This window comes from Miniopterus schreibersii (assembly GCF_964146895.1).
Source record: "Miniopterus schreibersii genome assembly, chromosome: 1".
NCBI classification, from domain to species: Eukaryota; Metazoa; Chordata; class Mammalia; order Chiroptera; family Miniopteridae; genus Miniopterus; species Miniopterus schreibersii.
Genome location: NC_138101.1, coordinates 173,146,866 through 173,171,308, shown reverse-complemented (window position 1 = coordinate 173,171,308; position 24,443 = coordinate 173,146,866). Strand labels below are relative to the sequence as shown.

The 24,443-nt window shown below is 39.7% G+C and overlaps 1 protein-coding gene and 1 long non-coding RNA gene across 4 annotated transcripts in view; one reads left to right on the top strand and one right to left on the bottom strand.

Annotated features, from left to right (window-relative positions):
* The window catches only part of SYT16 (synaptotagmin 16), a 185,868-nt gene that overhangs the window by 53,344 nt on the left and 108,081 nt on the right, over window positions 1–24,443 (bottom strand). The window contains exon 1 of one of the 3 annotated variants that reach the window (XM_081131201.1): window positions 11,840–11,881. The exons of the other annotated variants lie outside the window; for them this stretch is intronic. The gene's annotated coding sequence lies outside the window, so the exon portion shown is untranslated. Of the gene's footprint in view, window positions 1–11,839; window positions 11,882–24,443 lie in introns of those variants that run through there. 3 annotated transcript variants of the gene reach the window in all.
* Window positions 11,929–22,922, top strand: LOC308554239. Its single transcript, XR_013998371.1, has 2 exons — window positions 11,929–12,241; window positions 21,823–22,922. It is a non-coding gene; the product is annotated as an uncharacterized lncRNA (long non-coding RNA).

Sequence of the window (24,443 nt, the reverse complement as noted above, 5' to 3'; positions counted from 1 at the left end):
ATTACAAATTTTTTCCCTCATATTTGCTCTCAGTATTCTATCCATCCTCTCTTCATCTTCATGGGTTTTCTTTTTTTAATTAAATGGACTTGACGTTGTTACGAGATACTATAACATGATAAAGAGATGAACAGAATCATCTAAACAAATAATTAAGACAAGGTAAAAATCAAAGCAGTACACAGCACGAATAGAAACAATTCATACTTTTAAAAATAAGATGCTAAACAACTGGGCTCTGTGCCCTTGGCACTACTTCACGCTGAGTTCTGGAACATCGCTTCTAAGTTAAGAAACTGGTGGTCTGCGAGTACGGGGTTCAGTCAGGTCCACCCTTCACAGTAAAACTTTTGTCATTTTCTGGAAAATGACTGTATCAGACAGGTTTCATTTAGGGGGTGGAGGGTTGGGTTCAGGGGGTCTGGGCTATTTTAAACAGCTTTATTGAGATATAATTCACATCCCATACAATTCACTAATTTTAAGTGTACAGTATAGTGGTTTATAGAGCTATGCAGCCATAACCACAATTCTAGAATATTCTCATCCCAAAATAAAACTTTGTATCTCTTACCCACCATCCCCTCCCCTCAATCTCCTCAGCCCTAGCCAGCCATTCATCTACTTTTCATTTCTGTGGATTGGCCTACTGCAGACATTTCATATGAACGGAGTCCTATAATATGTGGTCTTTTAAGACTGGCTTCTTTCACTTAGCATAGTGTTTTCAAGGTTCATCCACATTGTAGTATGAATCAGTACTGCATTCCTTTTTATGGCTGAATAATATTCCACTGTATGGATGTACCACATTTGCTTATCAACTCATCAGTTGATGGACATTTGAGTTGTTTCACTTTTTAGTTATTATGAATAATGCTCTCATGGACACTCATGTACAAGTTTTTGTGTGGACATGTTTTCATTTCTCTTGGATACGTACTCAGCAGTGGATACGTACTTAGCATGGGTTATATAATAACTCCATGTTACCAAATATGCTACACCATTTTATATTCCAACCAGCAGTGTATAAAGCTTCCAATTTTTCTATATTCTCATCAACACTTGTTACCTTTTTTATTATAGTTATCCTAGTGAATGTGAGGTGCTATCTTTTTGTAGTCTGAATTTACATTTCCCTGATGACTAACGATGTTGAACATCTTTTCATGTGCTTATTGGCCATTTGTACACCTTCTTTGGGAAGATGTCTATTCAAGTCCTTTCCCCATTTTCTAATTGGGTTATTGCCTTTTTACTACTGAATTGTAAGAGTTCTTTACATATTGTATATGTAAGTCCCTTATGAGATATATTATTTGCAAGAACTGTCTTCCATTTTTTACGTTGCCTTTTCATTTTGTTGATAGTATCATTGGTAGCACAAAAGATTTTAATTTTATGAAATCTAATTTATCTAGTTGTTAGTTTTTGTCACTTGCACTTTTAGTGTCCCATCTAGTAAGGCTTTGGCTAAACCAAAGTCATAAAGTTTACTCCCAGGTTTGTTTTTAAGAGTTTTATAGTTTAGCTTTTACAGTTATGTCTATGACCCATTTTGAGTTAATTTCTGTATATGCTGTAAGAAGGTGTTTTTAATTGGATATTAGTTACATATTTACAAATTGTAGCATATCTCTGCATCTTCCGTTTTCTTACAAGTTACTAACCCACTCCTTTGCCCCTCCAGCTTGCTCATGCTTTCATACACTGTCTCTTCATAATGGCTTATGAAGTTCTTCTCAAATGATTCAGTTGATACATGATTGTTAAATTTCTTCCAGAATGTGTGTCCTTGCTTTGAAAATTAAAAAGTGAGGTATTCTATGCCAGTTTCTATTCTTTATGCATTGGGGTGAGGAAGGAGGGATATCCCTGATCTAATGACTGAAGTTTGTACTTAGCACATTTATTTGTCATATTGTCCAACATTTTATTTCCACTTTTGACCTCCAGGAGGAAAAAATTCAGCTTATTTCATTAGTAACAAAATCTGAAGATACAAATTCATCCTGGATTCTATAAAATGTCCATAGAACCTACTTTTCAATTTTCCTATGGTTTTTGAGATGTACTTTGCTTTTATATTTTAAAATAAAATTAAGTATTTAGCCTTCTATATTTTTGAGACATTATATTTTCTGAAATATTTAGAGAAATATATTTTCCTTGAGTTTATTATGCTAACTTAACATCAGAGATACTTTTAACATCATGAAATATCTTTTGAAGGTTACTGATATGGGAATTTATGATCTAGTGTTAGATTTACATTTAAGAGTTGGTATGTTTCTAGAAATACAGAATTCCAAAGTAAACCAGACCAGACGGGTTCACCTGAAGTAACTAAGGATAGGTATTTCTTTCATCCACTGCAATGACGCTCATTGGGTAAATAGATTTTTTTAAAATTCTATTTACCTAAATAGTCTATTCCTGAATCCCTGAAAAAACCACCAGCCACCCCACTTTCACTTCTTCTCACTTAGTTGTTTTAAATTTTGTTATATTTACCTTAGTTTTTTTTACTTAGAAGCTCCCCAATGTATCAATATTATGTTTAATCAGATATTCAAAACTGAATAAGAGTTTTGCTTGAAAACTAACCAGGTATTTAAAACGAAAAGGTCATTATCATTACTCAGTTTCAGTACCCTGTATGGACTGATTTTGATAAACTCAAATGAATGATATATTTATAAACTAAAATGTTATGTATTGGGTAAACAAAAACCTCCTAAGCTCATGGACATTACAAAATAACAGATTTGAAATTGCCAGTATTTGGAGGAATTTTTAAGTAAATGATTACTGATTCTTCCAAATGTCATAGAAAAACAGACCTTTAGGGTGGTAGGCTATTTTAATTCTTACCTTACAGAGAAAGGAATTAAAACCCAGAAAGATTAGTTTTTCCATAGTGAAGAAAATGACAAAAATTCTCTTTTATAGTATCCTCAATTTCTATAGAACTTTAAATTTTATTAAAATGATCAGGTGCTAGCAGTGACACCAACATTTACCCTCCTTGTTGTTTAGGCTTCTACCATTTTTCTTTTGTAACTTGCCTCTCCTACTTCCCATGCTTGCCTTTCTTTCAGCTTACTGGGCCATCAACTTCATCATTCCTGGTTTACTCATCTAAGCCACTAATTCCCTTGTAACCTCTGGAGCCCATGTCAAGGTAAACACCCATTACTCTTCATTCTGTTAAATTCCCTTCCATTTTTATAGTTTGAAAATTATGCTGCAGCTGCCTTTTTTAGACTTTAGTGTCTGCAGCCTCTTGCTTTTAGGGGTCAGATGAAGTCTATCTTTCCTATACAGGTGCTTCCTTATGTCTCAACTGTCTTTTAGTACCAGATAAAGCCTTTCTCTTTGGGCCAAACTCTGGTACACAGACACCACCCATTCTTACCTTCCATGTGAGGCCCAGCTCCTCAGTGTCAAGGATCACTTAATCAGAAGTCACCACTTTATCAAGATTTTCTAATTTACTGAGGAAGGTGAGTTTGATTTTGAGTCATTTCATGACTCATGATGTCACCACCCATTCATGTGATTTAGAGCAAGTTCACCATACCCTCCAGGTCTCAGTTTCCTGGACTGTAACATGAAGGGACTCTTCTGGTTTCTAACTTACTTTTAGTCCTAAAACACGATCATTTAACTCACTTCCAGGCTCACATTTGCCTTTCTTGTTTCCATGAATAGTAGGGGTGAAAAGATGCCCAAAAGTTCAACTACCTGTTCATGTAGATTAGTAACTATTTGCCTTTCAAATGAGGTTGAACTATTTTTTTCCACCTTTAAAATATACTGTGAATACCATCTTCATTTCTGAACAGCTCCACAGTGTTTTTCTAACTATAGTGTTTGTGCTAAATGTGAAGAGACCTGCAAATTAATGCAGTTTAGCTCACTCGAAACCCAGATTGGCAAGTCTCTTTCTCTGAACTCAACCAAACAGGAGTCAGTTTTGAGGACATGGTTGTGTTTAATATGGAAATGTCTGCATTTATTTGTGCATTGTGACCTTTTATCTTTTAAGACACTGAGTATATTTTAAAAGGGACTTTGAAGCAAACTTTCAAAATATTAAGCTAAGTTGATTTTAATAATTCAAAAAAATCTATTCTACACAGCTTGTGTGCTTTACAGTATCTTATGTAATCCTCACAACAATGCTATGAGACAAGTATTATTATTTCTCCCCATTTTATAGACAGGGAAACGGAGGCACAGAGGAAGTAAGTTAACATGCCCAGAGATACCTAAGCTCTAAACACAGACAGTCTGGTTCCAAAGAACATATTCTTTTACTTGAAATCAAATGATATGGCATCTGTTTCTGACTAATAACTAAATGCAGCAGATAAATTATGGCCTTAATTTTCTTTCTTTGCAGGTTTTATTTTATAAATACAAAGGCCACTGTCTGAAAATCCATTTTACTTCACCTATGCTTGGCTTCAATTAATGATGATTTAATACACTCTATTCACTAACAGAGAGAAAAGTTAAAACCACCTTTGAATCTGATTAACAAGTAGCAAAAGAAACCTGCATAACCATGCTATAGACAGATCAAAGATATATTCTGCCCCTCAGCAAGGAAGTGAAACAGGTAGTTCAACCAAAACTGCATAAAAAAAAAGTGAGGGTAATCAACAAAATTCATGGCACAAAACTAGACTGGATTTGGACTGCTGTGGAGATGGCCTACATGGACCTCTTATTTTCCAACAACTGACGGTAAATCGAGGCCACACTAGTCTCAGTACAACTCGTCATTTGAAGACCTTCAAAATGATTTCTACTCAAGGGATTCATTACTTTTTGGTTGAATTTTCAATAGTCTATGAGCAAGTTCTGTTTATAACACTTTCATAACTAACTTCTTTCCCTTAGCAGCATAATATTAAGTGGGCAAAGTTGCCATTCTATTAAAAAGACTGATCCAAACAAAAAAAGTCAGAGAAAGACTGGCAAAAATGGCTTTAATCTGAGCAGGAAGAGACATTTCAGTCTGGTTCTGACTGAATCTTTTCAACAATTGTCAAACTTTCCTACTGCCCAAACCTCCCTAACAGAGCTAAACATTGCATCGCTTTTCTGCACTATCTGCTGATGCCCAGCAGAAGAAGAGGTGGGGGGAGGAACCAGTGGCTGAGAGTGGTCACCTATCAGCTCCTGTTAAAACCTGTCAACTGGTGAATGAATCCTCCTGATTTGTGAGCAATTTCAAAAAAAACAGAACTAGCATCTGGGAAGTGGGAAGATGATGCCACTTGGCAAAAATGTTTCAGAAAACATAAGCGAACACAGAAACACCAACACACCAATGTGCACACATACATACACAAAGAGAAATGCAATGCCCTCAAGCTGATAAAACTGGCAAACTCTCCCTTAACTTTTCCTCCAACTATCTTACGTTAAAAGGGAGGTGGGAGACTTCCTCCAGAGAGTCCGTGGGGAGAGGAACAACTGGCTTCCATTGGGAGTCCCACTGCTGACTCACTACCCGACTTCAAGCAAACCACCTGCTATGAATTTCAGGCAGAGTTTATCAATCTGCAAAGCAGGTGTGAGCATTCTCACCTTCCACAAATCATGAAGCTCATTTAAATGAGGATTTCAAAGAACTGTGCTATTCTGGGAGTAGAATTCCCAAAAGGAAGTGTAATATGTCATTTTTAGAGCTCCGCATGATCTCCATACACCCATCAAGAATCTTCACATCAAGATAAAACCACTGTGGGCATCGCTATTTGTTCACACAGGTGCAGCAGAAAAGCCTGACGTCTGTTCCCAGGGTGAGGTGTGGCTGCCACCAATACTGAGAGAAAGTGATGGATGCTCTTTATATCTCCTTTTCACCTCCTGTTCACCCAAGACTTTGCTCCAAAAGGGCCACTTCATTCCTAATTGTGATGTCCAGGCTGGCCCCATGGGAACCACTCCGACGAAAGGCAATTGTTTAGAGCATCACGCATTGCTTGAAACTCTGCCCCCTTCCTGAATTTTCCACTGAGGAACAGACATAGCTACGTTCGCTTTAAAGAAGGAGCTTCCAGAATTGGACACTGAAATGTTCTATATTTGTTTTTTATTATACTTACTAAATTCCACTAAGTTTCCCCTACTTCTTTTTTTGGTTACACTTCAAGGTACTGTCTATATACTTAGTACTTCCAAGTTCGCATTTACAAATTAATTTTCAAGTTCCCTTTTTAAATTGTCTTTTGAGCCCAATCCAAAATATTAGTGTACTTTTTTTTTTTTAAATCCTTACCCAAGGATATTTTTTCCATTGCTTTTCAGAGAGAGTGGAAGGGAGAGAGAGCATGCTCGAGAGAAACATCAATGTGAGAGAGGCATATCACTGGGTTGCCTCCCACACGATGCCCCGACTGGGGTGGAGAGAACCTGCAACCCAGGTACATGCCACAGGGAATGGAACCTGAGACCCTTCAGTCTGAGGATGTTCTAATCACTGAGCCAAACCAGCTAGGGCAGTGTAGTATACTTTTTAAAAAAGAATATTTACTTCAGCACTGGTTGTAATAATAGGATTTTAGCCTTTCAGATGTTAATGCTTTGATGACTTTCCCATTTAATCATAAATCCTATTCTCCTTAACCAGCCCTTTCAAGTAATTCTCAATTCTATTTTGACAACCATAATTAACAGGGGAATTCATATACAATATTCTCCAATTTACACAAAAGTTTAAAGAAACAGAAGAATGCTGTAGGTTAATTATTTAGAAAGGCAGCATAACCTTGCGGTTAAGAGCCAGACTGCCCGTGTCCAAATCCTGCTGTGCCACATACTAGCTATGTGACTCTGGGTTTACACATATGCCTCAGCTTCCTCTTTTGTAAAATGGGGTCAATAATAGTGGTTATAGAATTGTTGGGAGGATTAAATTATTTAATGTATATAAAGCACTTAGAACTGCTTAATACACAGTAAGCTTTCAAGAAATGATACCAATTATAATCACCGTCATTACCACCATCACCAGGACCAAGTTCAATATAACCCAGTAAGTGCACAACCCACTGTGTTTGAGGAACTGATCAAAGAGCTGCAAGAAACCAACTGAAGGCAGAGGCCAGATGTAAATGACTACTCAGGGCATCATATGGTGGGACAACCCAATTGAGCAAATTCTGCCTTCCAAAGCCCAGCCCGGCCAAGAATGGCACAGTGACGTCCCTGGAATAAAAAGCAGCTCAGATGGAGCATCAAAGCTGTCAGTAGTAGATAAGAATAAAACTCAGAGGTTCCTCCTTCCTAAGGAATCAGATCTTACATTTGACACAAACCCCAACAGTAATGAAGTCTGTAAGTAGAAACGAGCACTACTTATTTTCAAAGATGCACTACTGCACAAGCTACAGGTTTCTCTCTGAAATAGAAAGTCTCTTCTGAGCAGTTTGAGGGAGGTAACAGAAAGAACAGAAGACTCGAGTTAAACATGGCCGCCTTGAGATTTCTGAGTTGTGTTTTCCATCTGCACTACTGCACAAGCTACAGGTTTCTCTCTGAAATAGAAAGTCTCTTCTGAGCAGTTTGAGGGAGGTAACAGAAAGAACAGAAGACTCGAGTTAAACATGGCCGCCTTGAGATTTCTGAGTTGTGTTTTCCATCGGTACCCAGGCCTGATTCAATGGGAAGGTCAAGGAGAGTTAAACTCCCAGCATAATATTGAGCATGAAAGATCATGACACTGTAAGAACCAAAGGATGGTGATCTGTGAAATGTCACCTCTGAGAGTACTACTACAGTGCAAGTAAGTCTGGACTGAAATACCATGAATGGCAAACTCATGCTTCAATCTAAAAAAACACAGTAACATGGTAGAAGAAGGATGTTAAATTTTTTTTAACAGCGCACAAGACATCAGCAGGAACCAATCAGAATCGCCTCTGCATGAAGAAGCTCTTATACCCATCCCTGCCATGTACCCTGAGAGCAGGGGTGGAGAACCTTTTTTCTGCCAAGGGTCATTTGGATATTTATTAACATCATTTGTGAGCCATACAAAATTATCAACTTAAAACTTAACTACAAACAAAGCTCCTAGATTTACTGAATTTCAAGTCCTGCCTGCGGCTGCCTTGGCAGGGCCAGACCAAATGATTTCTGTACCCCTGCCCTAGAGAAACCCAGATCTAGAGCCCCACACAAGAAAGTGAGGTCTCTCAGCTCAGAGTACAGTCCCCCTTACTGGGCTCTATTTTCGAGGTGGTTAGAGCCATTTCTCTTGCCTGGTCCCGCATCAATACAATTAGGTCTGTATTCGTTCTGGCAAGCACTGCTATTAGATATGAAACATGGCCAAACTGGGATGTGAAGCCATACACTGCATCTTATAGATAAAGCCACAGGTACTAAATGAGGAAGTGGGGGGGGGGGAAGAGGCTCAACTTGCTCTCATGGAATTTTTCCACATAGACCATTGAAATGACATATTTCAAGTGTTGAAAGAAAAAGAAAACTATCAACCAGTGAAAATATATCTCAAAAATGAAATAGAAATATAGACATTTTCAAACAAACAAAACCAGAGTTCATTTGCAGCACATCTGTACTCTAAGTTCTTCAGAGTGAGGAACTATAACACAGATGGAAACCTGCATAAAGAAATGAAGAGTAATAGACATGACATACATGAAGGTTAAGTTTAAAAATTTATTTTATTTCTAAATTTTCTAAAAGGTAACTAAAGCAAAAATAATAGCTATATATTGGGTATTTAGAGTACATGTTAGAGTAAATGTGTGATGATGACAAAGGACAGGGAGGAGGAATTAGGAATATACTGTTGTGAGGTTCTTATACTACACATGAAGTGGTAAACTATTTAAATTATACCTCAACCAGATTAAAAAACAAATATTAATTACAATTCCTTGGGGATTTAAAATATGTGTAGAAGTAAAAGGTATGACAACAGGAACACAAAAGTACAAAGGTGTATATATACAATTAAACTGTTACAAAGTCTTTGCATTGCTCAGGAAGTAATAAAATTTAGAGTAGACTTTTAAAACTTAATGATAAATATTATAATCTCTAACCTAGTCATCTAAAAGTATATACTACTAAAAAGTTAATTTAAAAATGAAGTAATGCAAGTATTTGATTAATTCAAAAGGCAAGAAAGGAAATAATGGAACAAAAAAAGACAGGGTGGGTATAGAAATTAAACAGTAAAATGCTTTAAACCCACTTGTATCAGTAATTACATTAAATGTAAATGAGCTGACTATTCCGCTTATAATATAAATATTGTCATAGTGGGTAAAAGTAAAGAAAACCCAACTGTATCTATTGACAAGAAACCTGCTTTACATTTTATAAAAATAGATAGAAAATAAAACAAACATGCAAACAGTAACCAAAAGTAATATGGTACATTTTTATTGATATCTGAATAAACTTTAAGGCAAGGAGTATTATTCAAAATAAGAAAAATATTTCATAATAATAAAGTGTTTTTAATAGGAAGAGAAAACAACTCTCAATAATATAAATTCAAATTATATAAAGAAAAATAGAGAAATCTGTAATCCTATTTAAAGATTTTAATACTCCTCTCTCTAAAATAAATGTAACTGAAAATAAATCAGACTGTATAAAAATTGAACATGATTAACCAATTTACCCTAATGAGAGAATATACGTATATACACACACTTTCGTGATAGGCATTCTTTTCAAATTTTAATGGAATGTTTAACAAAAATGGACTACATACTGTGCCAGTAAAGAAAGCAACACAAATTTCAAATATTAAAGGATTGAAGTTACAACAGTATATCCTCTGACCACAGGGCAGCTAAACCAGACATCAATAAAAGAAAGATAACTGGAAAGATACTTGAAAAAAATTAGAGAATATGTTGAGCATAATTATAATGAAAATACAACATATTAAATCTGTGGGTGGCAAGTAAAGTGGTGTTTTTTAAGGAAATGTAACTTTATATGAATATGTTAGAAAAGCATACATTAGAAAAGATCTGATAGAAGAAAACCTGAAAGGTCTATTATATATTAAAGAAATTCAATCAATTATTTAATTTCTTTCCACAAAGAAAACTCCAGTTCCAGATAGCTTCCCTGGTGAAATCTGCTCAACTGTACAAGAAGAACTAACACCAAACTTGCATAATAAGAGAACAGAAAAAGAAGCAAACATTGCCCAAATCACGTGATTCGAGACAGGCACACCCTCAATAGTAAAACCTGAAAAGGACATTACAAGAAAGGAAAATGACAGGCCAATATATTTCATGAACAAAAAGATGTGGAAACTATAATCAAGACATTTGAAATTCAAATCCCTTCATATATAAGAACAACACATCATAACCGGGTAGGATTTATTATAAGAATATGAAGTTGGTTTAACATTTGAAAATCAACCAATAAAATCCACTCCGTGACAGAATAAAGGAGAAAAAAATCATATGGCTGTTTCAATATGTGCAGAAAAAGCATACAATGAAACTTATCATCTGCTCTAGCCCCAAACTAGGAATACAAAGAGAATTCCTTAATCTGTGTTGACAGAAGTTAGGGCTGCGGCTACCTTAGGGAACAGGCGCGAGGAAGCCGGCTGGGGTCTCTCACTAGATGCCGACGGTAATCACAACAGTGTAATTCTGCAGGCTGTACACTTACACTGACCACTGCGCTTCACCGGATATAAGTTATACCTCAATAAAAGAATTCGGAAAAAGACAGAAAATACCCCCACCGGCCTCTGTATGAGAACAGGAACTGACCCATGGCTAATGGACTCGATAAGGCATCCCTGAAACAGATCAGCAGACAGAAGAACGTGATCCATGATAAAGGGAACTCTACAATTTCACAAAGATCAATGGGGCAGGAGGAAGAAATTGTTCAATAAATGGTACTTTGAAAAAGATGGCCCATCTGGGGGGGAAAAAAAAAAAATCTCCAAGTTAAAAACTTCACCAACATGCACCACTAAGGGATGAACAAGTTCAGTGTAAAAACCACGCCCCTCCCACCCCTACAGCCCCCAGGGCAAAAAAGCTAAGAGAGACTGTGACTGAATATTCAACTGACAGGCCCTCCCGCGGTCAATGTCCCCTGAGAGCTTCCCACGGGCCAGGACCTTAAAGGCCCTGCATGCAGCGCACACTATTCACAGGCAGGCAGCAGTGGGGATGGGAAACTGGGGCCCAGAGAGTCCAAGCGGTTTGCCCCAGGGTCACACAGGAAATAAGAGGTTGGGCCAGAATTCAAACCCACATTTTCCGGGCTCATTTTCGCCACGGCCCCTTGCTGTTGCAGCGTGATACCTCAGAAAGCGGGGCTTGAGGTAAAACTGACTGGAGATTTCATTCTTGCCTTTTGATTCTGAACATAACAATGAACAACCCCCCCCCCCCCCCCAATGACCCACTGACACTATATAATAGCATATCCGCAAAGATATTTGCAAAACAGTACTAATGCTTGAGAGTTACGAGTTTTTAGGAGGGGAAGGATTACGTAGAATCCCGCCCCCCCCCCCCCGCCCCCATGAATAAAACCTCTTAGAAGGGCACCCACACGGACGGTCAGTGGACACGGGTTGGTTTGTTTTTGAATCCACAGACAGTTCAGACCCCAAGGAAGAATAAAAGGTCGCCTCTCACGAGCGTGAACCTTCACAACTTTTCTTTTCCTCAGACCACCCGCATTTGAGAATTCAGAACTCAATCCAGCGCACACCCGTTAACTGCATGCGTGTGAATTTCCAGACCCGCGGCCACCGCTAAGCGGCGCGAGCCGCACATACCAGTGCGGGGAGCCCGGGTTCCCAGGTCTGTGCGGCGGCCATGCTCCGGTGCCCATGCGCGCTGCCCATGCGCAGCGGTCATGCGCAGTGCCCATGCGCGGCGGTCACGTGCGGCGGTCTTGCGCAGTGCCCATGCGCGGCGGCGCCACGCATGGGCACTGCGCATGACCGTCGGGACGAAATTTGCAGCGCAGTGGAGATGCCCAGCCCGGCGCTGAGCGCTGTCTGCTGCCCACTGGAGACCTCGGCAGAGATGCTGCCCACTGGAGACCTCGGCAGAGATGCTGCGCGCTCGGCCAAAGGCGCGCTCAGGCCACACTGAGCCCACCGCGTGCGAGGCTGGCGTCTGCGGTTTCTGCTGAGAGCCAGGGCTGCTGGTCGGTGAGAACAAGTTGTAGAGGGGTAAGTGAAAATGTGGCAGCTTCTGGGGAGGCGAAGGGGGCACTTCCATCACCCCCTGCCCTCCCCTCCCCTTGGGAAATGAGGAAAACGTTGAACTTGAGCCCTCCGAATTCAGTTCAACAACATTCTCTGGATGAAGATGCAGGTAAAGTTAGGAACTCTACAGAGATCTGTAAAATAATAAAGATTTTAAAATACTCCGATGTGGAATCTAATGAACAGAATAAGCTGGTAAGATACAGAGATACAGAACCATGGAGCAGTCGGACGAATTTCAGAGGGGAGGCAGGGGGAGGGAGGTGGGGGGGATATGCATCAAAGAACTTAGATGCAGAGATACATGACCTGTGGACACAGACAATAGTGTGAAGAGGACCTGGGAGGGAGCAGGGGTAGATGCTGGGTGGAGGGGATCAGTGGGGGGGGGGGGAAGAGGGGGACAACTGTAATACTTTCAACAATAAAGAAAAATAAATAGAAGATTTAAAACTAAAGGACAGGTAGGTGCTAGGGTTGTAGCTGCTATTCTATAAAAGATGCAAGGTGAGGGGGTTATAAAGAAAAAATATCTACAGACCCTGCAGTAAACATGAGGTTATATGTTAGTTTGTTTTTTACCTATCTACTAGAGAAGGGGGGAAAAACCTCTTTAAGGAAATGAAATCAGTGAGGATTTTAAAAGGCCTCAGATTCTCTAAACTTCTTTACAATACACCTAAATAAAAGAGCCAGAAAATAAAGAAATCTCCAGAAGTTGAAATAACTCTTAAGATTGTCAGGCCAGTTTCTTCAGGAATTTTTTAATGTGATCTATGAAATGATCCAGATAAAATAATCTGCCTTTTCTAATCCAGTGTATCGCTAACAAATCAGTTAAGGGGGAAGGGGATCTCTCTATTGATACCTGCTAGTAAAATTGATAAAGTGTTCAGCAATCAAAAACAGCCAAATCGTAGTCAAGAGTCTAGATAAAAATAGTGAATAGTGAAGATGTAAAAAATAACTGTGTATCAACAACATACTTAGCACAGAGGATGATAATTGGTTTGAAAACATGGTAATTGATAAATTAAAAGATTGAAAAGAATGGGCTCAAAGTGAACATATTTTAGGAATTCTGTAACCAATTGAAATTGAGACTTAGAAAAGTTATGTAATCTTCCCAAAGTGGTATAGTTTGCTTATATTTTTATATGTAAAGTTATATTTAATAACTTTTGCATATCTAAGTAAGTCTAAAAGAGCTCTTTCAATAAACATAAAAAGTTTAAAAGTATAAATTTTAGAAAAACACTCTGTTATAGTTTAATTGGAAAAGTTTTTTTCCTTCTCAATTACGTATAATATAATGGTACTTCTGGGAATTGATGGTATCTTAAATAAAGTACTGAAGCTGGGTGGGGGGGATTCCCTTTATTGCCCTGGCTGGTGGCTCATTTGGTTGGAGCGTCATCCCATACACTAAAGGTTGCAGGTTTGATCCCTGGTTGGGGCACATACAGGAGGCAACCAATCAATGTTTCTCTCACATCGATTCTTTTCTCTCTGGTCCTTCCTCTCTCTCTCAAAATCAATAAACATGTCCACTGGTGAAAATTAAAAAAAAAAAAATTCCCTTCATCAATTCCCACTAATTCCAATCTCCAAGGTGGTGGTGGTGTTATTATAGCATTATTTTTTTTTAATTAAATTTATTGGGGTGGCATTGGCTAATAAAATTATATAAGTTTCAAGTGTACAATTCTATGATACATCATCTGTATATTGCATTGTTTCAAGTCTCCTTCCATCACTAAGGTGGAAGAATAGTCTTTGATGGGATTATAATCAGGCCGCCGTTTAGAATAGGTTGTTACGTCAGCACTTTTAAGTGATACGGTGGGAAGCTCATCTTCATCAGGGGCGCCAGGAAAGAAATCTGGTGCCCCCTCCTCTGGGCACATTCCACCCAAGGTGGACCCGGGGACTTCCCATGACCCTCCTGCAGCTTCTGCCTGGTTACATAGCAGGCTGGCAAAAGAAGACTGGCTATGTTTGCAAATGTATCACCTGGAGAAGGAAATGTATCACCTGATTCTAGGTCAATCTTCAATTTACAAAAGACCCTATACAAAACAGCAATAACAACATGCCTAACTTCATGCCTGGTTTGGTGCAGGTTCTCACATTTCACCAGATACTCTTACCTCATGCTACAGGTGAGAAAAGAGAGTTCTCTTTAGGTCAAGTAATTTGTCAATGCTCACCCAGCAAGAAAGTGGAAGTGTTGGCATTTGAACCCAAATGGCTCCAAGGACCAGAATCTTCACACACACATGGTTCACTGTGATAATTCAGAAAATGAAACTGATTTTTTTTCTGAGGAAAAAGGTATAAAATATCTCCATTTGTGTGTTTTCTTCCGTGTTCCCAGCTTCTTTTAAGAAATAAGCACATGCTAATTCTGTTTGTCTATTAAAATCTAAGCTTTAAAAAAAAGTCATTTGTATTGCCACAGTATTATTTCTTCTATTAACGTTTTAGCCAATTTCTTTCTAATACCTTGTAAAACATGAAGAAAAGCTACAATTCTTCCATTTCAGTAGCTTAAAGTTTCTCTTTTTACAAATCTAAAAGCATCTCATGGCAAATTCAGTCACTCAATTTATGAATGCTGTCAGAATAAACTGAAAACGGTATAACAAATACCAACAAAAAGCATTCATTTATTTGAAAAATATTTATTTCCACCATGAGGCAAGCACTTCTAGATGTAGGGGACACATCCATGAATGGAGATGTGTGCCCTCCTAGAGACAGACAGACAAGCAAGGAAAATAGGTCAAATCATGATAACTGGTGTCGGAGGGTCAGGGGGAATGCCATAAAAGGGGATGGGATGGTGGAGAGTGGAGGGAGGTACAAGTAAAATTCATGTGATGGGAGAGGCCGTTGAGAAGGGCCATTTAACAAAGAAGTGAGGGAAGTGTGGGGCCAAATGCTGGAGACATCTGGAGGACTGGCATTCAAGTCAGAGGAGACAGCATGTACAAACCCAGAGGCAGGAGCACAGCTGGTGTTTTAGAAGAAGATCTGAAGCAGCCAGAGTTGCTGAAGCAGAGTTGGCAAGAGAGAAAAGGGTAGTAAGAGGTCAGAGAGTGGCATGGGGCTAGGTTACTATGGATCTGGTAGCCACTAAAAGGGCTCTAGCTTGTATTCTAAATGAGTTGGAAACTATAGGGTGGGACAAAAGAGACAAGTCCAAAGGCTGAGTCCTGGATTGTGATAACATTGAGAGGTTGGGGAGATATTAACGATCAAGTAAGGGAGATGAAGAGAAACTGCCCAGGCCAGTAGGAGGAAACATTTATATTCCTACACCAAAAATGTAACCTTTGGATCTGCAAAGAATTGTTAATAAAACAGATACTTGATAAATATCAGTTTTCCACAAATTTTCTTTTTTTAAAAAATTCCTGAATACAGAACAGGTAGGCCAAAAGAGCAAGCAAGCAAGTACTCTTCGGACATGTCTCCAGAGTCTTCCATTGCCTGACAAAGCTACGCCAGAACCTCGGCAAAGTGTAATAGTCCCCCTAATTAATTTATGAAGCATTTATTGTAAACCTAACATATGAAAGTCATAGTGCTAAATATAGTGGGGATGGGATGGATACAGGGAATGTTAATACATGATCCCTGTTCTAAGGAGTTTATACAGTCTAGCAAGGAAGCTCAAGCACCAGAAAAAAATGAGACGTTAATATAAATAAAATCACAGCAGTTTCAGAAACACATTTGAGGGTCAAATACTTACCACTTTGAAAAGAATTCCATTATCAATGCCATAACTATAAACCAAAAATATAACTGAAATAATTTAAAGACTCAGTCAATAACCAGCAAAATAAATATTCTTCTGTGCTAATACTGAATGACAGTTCCTCTCTGGTATATATACCTCTTCTCCCATCTTAGCTAAAAATCTCTTGACAAGGAGACACCTCTTGTGAAAATGACTCAGGGCTGTGCCACTGAGGACTGAACTATCATGACTTCATTTCCACGGCTGGAGTGCCAAAGGAGAGCTATTGTTCCCTTGATCTTTTGTCCCTGGTGAGTGCTCAGGAGATGCTGCCGGGACCTATCAATTGGCTTTACATTGTAGTGGTTTTACTATTGCCAGGTTGACTGAGATGGGCCCGTTTACAGCTGCTACACATGGTGATTCCATGGTAGCCTCTCCAGTACAATGGGAGCCCCCTACTTCAATCCCAGAAGCAGAATTCATGTGCCCTGCCCTGTATCTCAGAGAAACAACTAACCACGACAAGTGAAGGCTGACACAGTCACGTTCACAATTCATTTTCACTTGCCTTTTAAGTCTTCCTTAATGCTGGGTGGGGAAGGTCAAGGCAAATCTTAAGATCCTGTCTTTTTGCCTGTCTTCCAACAGTGTCAAAAGTGCTAAGCCGGAGTTTGCACTGGGATGTGCAAGAGTAAATACTAAAGCTCGAGTCCTGCCAGTTGGCAAGCACGGGACTCTTTAACAAGTGCAAAGCGAGAAAAGGAGAATGTAAAGCTTGTTGTGTACTGACTGAGACTAGGAGCCTGGCCAGCCAGTAGGGAAGACCAGCGTGGACAAAAACAAATGCTCCTTCCTATGGAAGAGCCTTCAAAAGGGACATTCCAGCCCTGGCCGGGTGGCCTCGGTTGGTTGGAGCATTGTCCCATATACCAAAAGGTTGTGGGTTGACTCCTGGTGAGGGCACATTCCTCGGTTTCAGGTTAGATCCCCGGCTGGGGCATGTACGTACGGGAGGCAACCGATCGATCGATGATTCTCTTTTACATCAATGTTTCTCTCTCCCCCTCCCTCTCTCTTTAAAAATCAATATAAACATATCCTTGGGTGAAGATTAAAAATAATTATTTTTTTTAAAGGGACATTCTATCTCCATGGTCTGCCCTCCACCCTGAGTAACACTGCCAACTATAGGTTAGCCTTGGAGCTGGGAGAAACCCTTTAGGGTAGTGAGAATCCAACCTTCCGTGCATTTGGTGGGATCTGTGGATGGAAGCATGGTGGATCCCCAGCTGATTCACAAGTGTAAACGAGGCCTTTACATATGGAAAGAGGAATTAGGGCAGATAACTTTCCTACCTGTGAGCCTTTTGGGAGAATCACCGTCAAATGTTGACAGTTATTTGAAATATTTTAAGCTCCTTCCTTGAATTCCTCTCCTTTCCTTGGGGACTTAGATGGCCAGGAAGCCATAGACACCACCCTAAATTTCCCCAGTGATTGGAATGATGCTAGAAGTGAAACCCTGAGTGAACGGCTCCTCCGCCTTCTCAGACCCACCAGAGTGACAGCCTGCTTGCACTGGTTATGTAGTGTTAAATGTATAATACATTCTCCTGTTTTCTCATGTTTCTTCTGTGTGGATAAAAATAAAGTGAAGTATGCAAATTATTTGAATGCCCTAGAAGGAAGGTACTTTTCAAAGACAGTATTTTTAACCAATAAACTTACTATTTTTACAGCAAAAAAAAAAAAAAAGAGTTAAGAAACTTAGAGAGTGTTTTTGACTAGATTCTTCCAACAATATATAATCTATAGGATATTTACAGACTGATCATTTTCCTGAAGGTAATCAGATACAGCGGTGACAGCTAAGATTAGGTTTATGTTCACTCCTTAAGACATTCATCTTTTTTCTATTCATGGTGCTGTGCTAAATGTCCTGCCACCAAAGAGCCTACACACTTGTATGGACACACTTGTTAAAAAAAAAAAAATTACAATGTAAAATCTGTATTACTGAGAAAAGCAATATGCTGTTGGAACACAAAAGAGGAAGCAACTAACTGCCAGAAAAAGGCAGGGTGGGGAGGGAGATGTGCATATGGGAAATGTGATAGAAGCTGGAGAAAGAAGATAGGGAAGGCTTTAGTTATGAACCGAATGTCTGTATCCTCCAGAATTCACATGTTGACATCCTAACCTGCAATGTGATGATAGTAGGAGGGGTAAACTTTGGGAGGTAATTGGGTCATGAGGGTGGAGCCCTCCCAAATGGAATTACTGCCCTACAAAAAAGACTATCTTTTATACACCCCATCTAAATAAACTCCACTATATATGCTCAAAGATATATTTACATTGCAGAATTACTTGTAATAGTGAAAATTTTGAAATTAATTAGATGTTCACAAGAATGGATAAATTAGATCAGCATAAGAATTGATAAATGGTTTGTTAATTAACACAGTGGGCTACTATATAACAGTTACTATAAACCAAACCTATATGTATCTGAATAATTTAAAAGCATAACATTGAGGGGGAAGCAAAAACAAGTTGCAGGAAAATATGTTCAATATTATATCACTTGTGTAAACTTTTAAAACATGGTATGTGTAATTTATAGATACAAAAACTTGCAGGAGAAGAATAAAAATACAATGAGAATCATAACCCCCAAATTTAGAGTTGTTTTACTCCTAGTAAGGAGAGAAGGGAAGGAAAACAAAGAGGGCTTCTCAGGGAACTCCAATTATATCTGTCCTAGATGGCTTCTTTAAAATAAATCTGAATTAAATATGGAAAAATGTTAAGATTTGGCAAAGTTAAATGGTGGTTTTGTGGGTGTTTGTTATATCATGCTGTATTTTTCTACATTTTTTGAAATGTTTCATAAATTTAAAAACTAGGCAATGTAAAGGGCACTAAAAACTCCATTAGCAGTGGCCTCCCCCACCCCCAGCAGAATTCACAAGAGCCCAAAGGGAAGAGAGACAATCACATCTCAGAAACTCTATAAGGCTCTTTTTCAAAAATAAGACTCTCTCTCCTCAGGAGTGGATATTGGAAAAGAGGACCAGGGGAGGGAGAAAGGGGGGGTTACCAAAGAAAGAAGAATAAAAGAGGGGGAGAAGAGAACAGGATATTTCTGTGGTATTTAAAAAGATAGACAACACACAAACACACAGGTAAGAATCTCCCTCAAGCAAAAAGAAACAAGATAAATTGGGGGGGGGGGGGTCTTCTTAAGCTACTAATTCCTACCTGGCCCCAACTTCACCATTAGGCTAGGTAATTGCAAGAAAGATGCGCCTGGCTCCATTACCGCCTGAGTCTCAGGGCTAGGAAGACTCCTGAGCCTTATCATCAGAAATTCCATTATGTAAAAAAAAATTCTGGTTCTTTGAGAATCATTAAAATGGAATTTAAGCTTATTTGTAGTATGTCACCTCTAATTCCTATAATCCATTCCTAATGATGGTAAGAATGGGAAAATAGAAAATGGACTTTATTTTCTCACTTTAAACCTGCCCTTAAAAAATGTTCTAGCATTTGTTATAACACCCAGAAATCAAGGTAAAATTGAATCAGTATTTTCATCATGTGTACGAGTTATGTGTTCTAACTTCTGTCCATGTAGGATTTTGTTACATGCCTGAAATTTCCTTTAAAAATGACAAACATTGCAAAATAAATAAAATGGCAATAACAAAGTCCTTGCCTGAGTGTCAAGACCCTGAAAACTATATGTCAGCTTTCAGCATGTTCATTAATACCTATTGTTTCTAAAACGTGCAAGTCAACATATTGAGAAAATTAACCTCATAAAGCTTTTAGAAAACAAATCTGAAGCTTTTTCCGACTGAACCTTTTTCCGTGGACAGTTCTAGACAACCAAGGAACATGAATGCATTTGCTATCAAATGAAGGCCTAACAAATGAAGATAAATTAAACCAGGAATAGATTTACTCTCAAGAAAGCACTTGTGCAATGAAAAAGCAAAGTGCCAGTATTACAAATAAAGGATCGGCAGGATGCAACACTTTATGTGCAGTCACGCGTCCTATAGAAAGGCAATGAAGCCTGTATGATTTATAAATCAACTGCATTACATTCCCTGGGACCATTTAGTCTCGACTGCCACGAGTCATCCTAAGAGCGTCAACAGAACAAAATACCTTCAGTCCATAAAAGCTTGAGACCAACCAGCAACTAGGAACACTGTAGGATTTTCCCCTCCATGTCATACTAACCTCATGGAACAATCTGATTCAACAGTCAAATTATTCCACCCTCATTTCAAAGCCTACTGTTCTACTTTTTCAATACATTGCATGTAGCCAAAGAGTGTTTCTAAAGTCCTATGTGCCAGTGTGCTTGGAACACATTAATTCCATTAGCAGGCTATTTCAGGAAACGGGGAGCATATTTCTTGGAAACAAATACATGTGGTTAAAACACAGCCTCAAAAAAAAAAAAAAAATAGGAGGTGAAAAACTGAAAACAAAGATTATTTTTTTAAATGCAATTAGAACTCTCCCAATACATATCAAAGGTGTCACAACTGCTTCTTGACTGAGAAGTTGGTGTTTTGGATTTGGATCTTTAAACCGAAAAGCCAATCTTGATATGGCACTGTGAGGAGTCTCTCTGCCTCTTAATCATAGGCAACTGCTAAATGAAGTGTATCTATTTTCTCCGCTACATTACTATTGGCAACCAGGTCCTCAGTAAGTGCCCAGAAATGTTTCCATGGTTACAAAAAGCATTCAGCATCCCTCTTGTTTTAGGCCAATTTAGCTTAAAATCTATTGTGGAGAAAAATATGGCACATTAAGGAACATAAAATCAAGACAGCGTTATGAAAAGAATTCAAGGTTAAATGGGAAAAGCAGGCTTGACAAGGCTTTTTAAAAAGCGCATATAAATCACTGATTAAAATGCTGCCTTTTCCTAGTATATCTCCACATACATCTCTCTATAGACTGCAAAGCAGCCCATGTGCTGTGTCTGACGTGATCCCTTGGTATAAAGGAGAAAATAAACATGTGAACATAATTTAAGGCTGTTAACTAGCAGGTAAAATCCCCCCCCCCAAAAAAAAGTGTTTGAACATTCATAGAGCTGAGAGTCCAGTCCCTTATCCCAGTTTCATAGGGTCCTGGGGTATTTAAATATTTTAAGGAAAAAAAGGAATAAGAGCTTTTGTTATTTTGCTGTAGGCATTTGAAGAGAATTAATTAGTGGGCTCTATCACATCAGGGAGAGAAAACGATGGACGCTTCTTAGAGGCAACTTAGTAAAGCTCCTCCATCTATAAAGTCACCAGTGAATTGGGACTAGGGGACCGTCTCATTCTAGGTCCCTACTGCATTCCCAACTCCCACTGCCAGCAAAGAGCCACCAAAGGGCATCACAAACATTTTTGCATCTTCTGGAACATGTTAAGCAAATGGTATAAGCTTTTCAATAATGTGAAGGAGAGGCCTACTCCCCACAGTGCTTTGTACACGGTAGGCATTCGATAAATATTTGCCTAGCTGAAAAGGGCACCCTAAGAGACCTCTCTTTATAGAGAAATGTCTCTCCCAGGTTTACCTGTGCACACGGACCACCCTTGCTCATTTTCTGTTCTCATTTTCACTGTGAAATGGAGAAAAGTGGTGGGATTTAAAATCCTAATGCCAGGAAGAACTAATTCAAAGACTCTTCCAGGAAGGCAGAATAGATGTTCTTTTCTCTATTATTCACCCTGCTTACAACCAACAGAACCCTTCTCTTCTTTGTATACAGGACAAAGGAGAGAAGACTGAGCAGTGCCGAGAAGAAGGCAGACGGGCTGGGACCAGGGACTCAGGGAAAACCTGGTGGTGAGTGCCCGGTTCTGTGCCTCGTGGAGCTGAGCCTTGAAGCTGAAGGAGCTGGCAACCCTGGAATGCCAATGGGCGCAGACAAAAAAGGCCCCGAGAAAAGCCTGCTCTCTCTACGCAAAGGACCCGGGAAAGGGCAGCCTAGCAAAAGAGAAAACTTTTAGACAATAAATGTTCTGCTCCAGCCAAAGAGCACAGAAGACACTGTGTTCCCTGTCCTCGCCCACACCAGCAGAGCCAAGTGGGGAGCCTAGACTTGCATCCTCACCAGCCTGTAATGAGGCACCTCAGTACCCTCACCAGGCAGTGCAGAGAAGGCTGCACAGGGGTCCAGGACTTGCTCCTTGATGGCTGGTGATGAGCATCTGCACCCCCGCAGAATCCGAGGAGACCGCCTGGAGAGCCTGGGCCCCCACACATACTGGGAAGCGATGAGGCGCCTCTGCCCCTCCCAGCTTGGGTGGTGTCAAAAGAGGTCTAGTGGAGATTCAGGATTTTCACCATTGCCCAGCAGTAATAAGGCTACTCTCAGCTCTGTAATAGTGCAGACCATGTGGGGAAACAGAACCCCCGTCCCTACCCTGCACTCATGAGGAGCACCCCTTCAAGTGTTGAGGAGGCCAAGAGGGAGACCTGGACTTCTCCCTCCACCTACCAGGAATGAGCCGGTGCTCCACTGCCCCGACAGAGCCCTGTCAAAGACTCTTTTTTACATGCCCTTTTCAGGGAGCAACATCAAAATAATGACAAGAGCCTGGGCCAGTGCTGCTCAGTGGTTAGAGTGTCGGCCCTGTGCACCGAAGGGTCCCAGGTTCGATTCTAGGTCAAGTGCATGTACCTGGGTTGCAGGTTCTATCCCCAGCCCCAGTCGGGGTGCATGTGGGAGGCAACCAGTTGATGTGTGTCTCCCACATAGATGTCTCTCCCTCTCTCTCTCCCTTCCTCCCTTCCACTCTCTAAAAATCAGTGGAAAACATATCCTTGGGTGGGGATTAACAATAAAAATAATTGTGATGGCAAGAATTTCCTCATATATATTTACAGTTTTACACTGTTTCTTCTGACAAGCTATTATAATAGCTCCCTAACATTTATTTTTTTCCTCCCATTTAGCCTCCAAGCTGATGCTTGAGTTGTCCTTCTCAAACAGAGCTCTGTTGGTGTTACTCCTGATTAAGATCTTTTTGAGATTCCCAACTTGTACAGAATAAAACCTAAATCCTTAACATGAAAAGCCAAAAACCTTCCCAACTGCAGCCTAAACTCTAGCTTCATGACCCATCCCTGAGAAGGCCGGGCTTGTCCACATGTGTGTTCATGCCGTCTCCTTCCATTGGGATGCCTTCTTCCTCCATGCACCTGTCAAATGTCACCTGTGCTCAGTTTGCAGTCCTACAAATTCTGTTCTGTGGAACTTTTTCTGACCACCTCTGGCAAAATCACCCCCAAAGCTATCATGTACGTAATTGTTGTAACTTTACCCAAACTTTTTTTATGCAGCTTGTTACACATAACTGTCTCTCAGGCATTATAGAACTCCTTAAGGGAAAACCAATATAATCTTCTACCCAGACAGACCCCACCTTCTGTAAAAAGAAAAAACAAAAATGGGAGACAAAAACTACCAATACCCGAAAATAAAGGAGATCGCTGTAAACCTTAAAAGCAGTAAAAAGATAACCAGAAAATATTATGTCCATAAATTTAACGACATAGATGAAAAGGAAAAAAACCTTAAAAATGCCAAAAATCACTTAAGACCTATAACCTGAACATTCCTATGCATATTAAAGAAATTGAATTTGGTTTTTGTTTTATTTTCTTTTACTGAATTTATTGGGGTGACATTGATTAATAAAATTATATAGGATTCAGGTGTACAGTTCCAGGGGAAGGGCTGGGAGTTTTGGCTGGGGACAGGCACCTCAAGAATCTCACCCGCCTGGTTCTTTGCCTTCAGGTGAGCCCTGATCTGTGGCAGGTACCTCTGAGGCCTTGGCATGCTTCCTGTCCCCCTCTTTCCCAAGTCCTGAGCAGTGGGGATGGAGATGGTGGCTCTTGTCCACAGGCTGTGGGTCTCCAGGGGTGTTAAGCGCTGCCCATAGCCCATGTCCTAGCCAGACCCAGCTGGTGGAATGAGGTATTGGCCCCAGTCCTAGTGCAGGTTTATAAGCTCTAAAGGTACAGTCCCCTGGTCTCCTGGAGGGCCAGTGGGAATTGTCCCCCACTCCCACTCCCCATCCCCAAAAGCACGAAATGGGGTCGGGCTGCCTCCAGAGCTGGGTGAGGGGGAGAGACATCAGGTAGCCTGGGAGGGGGGTGTAAAGGCTAAAATAAAAATAAAAACGTGTCAAGTAAAAAATAAATAAAATAAATTGAATTTATATTTCAAGATCTTCCACAAAATAAAATTCCAAGCTCATGTGGCTTCACTGGAAAATTCTAGCAAACATTTAATTAATAAATAATACTGATTTAACACAAATTTGTCTAAACTATAGGAAAGGAGAAACATTTCACAACTCATAAGGCCAGCATTACCCA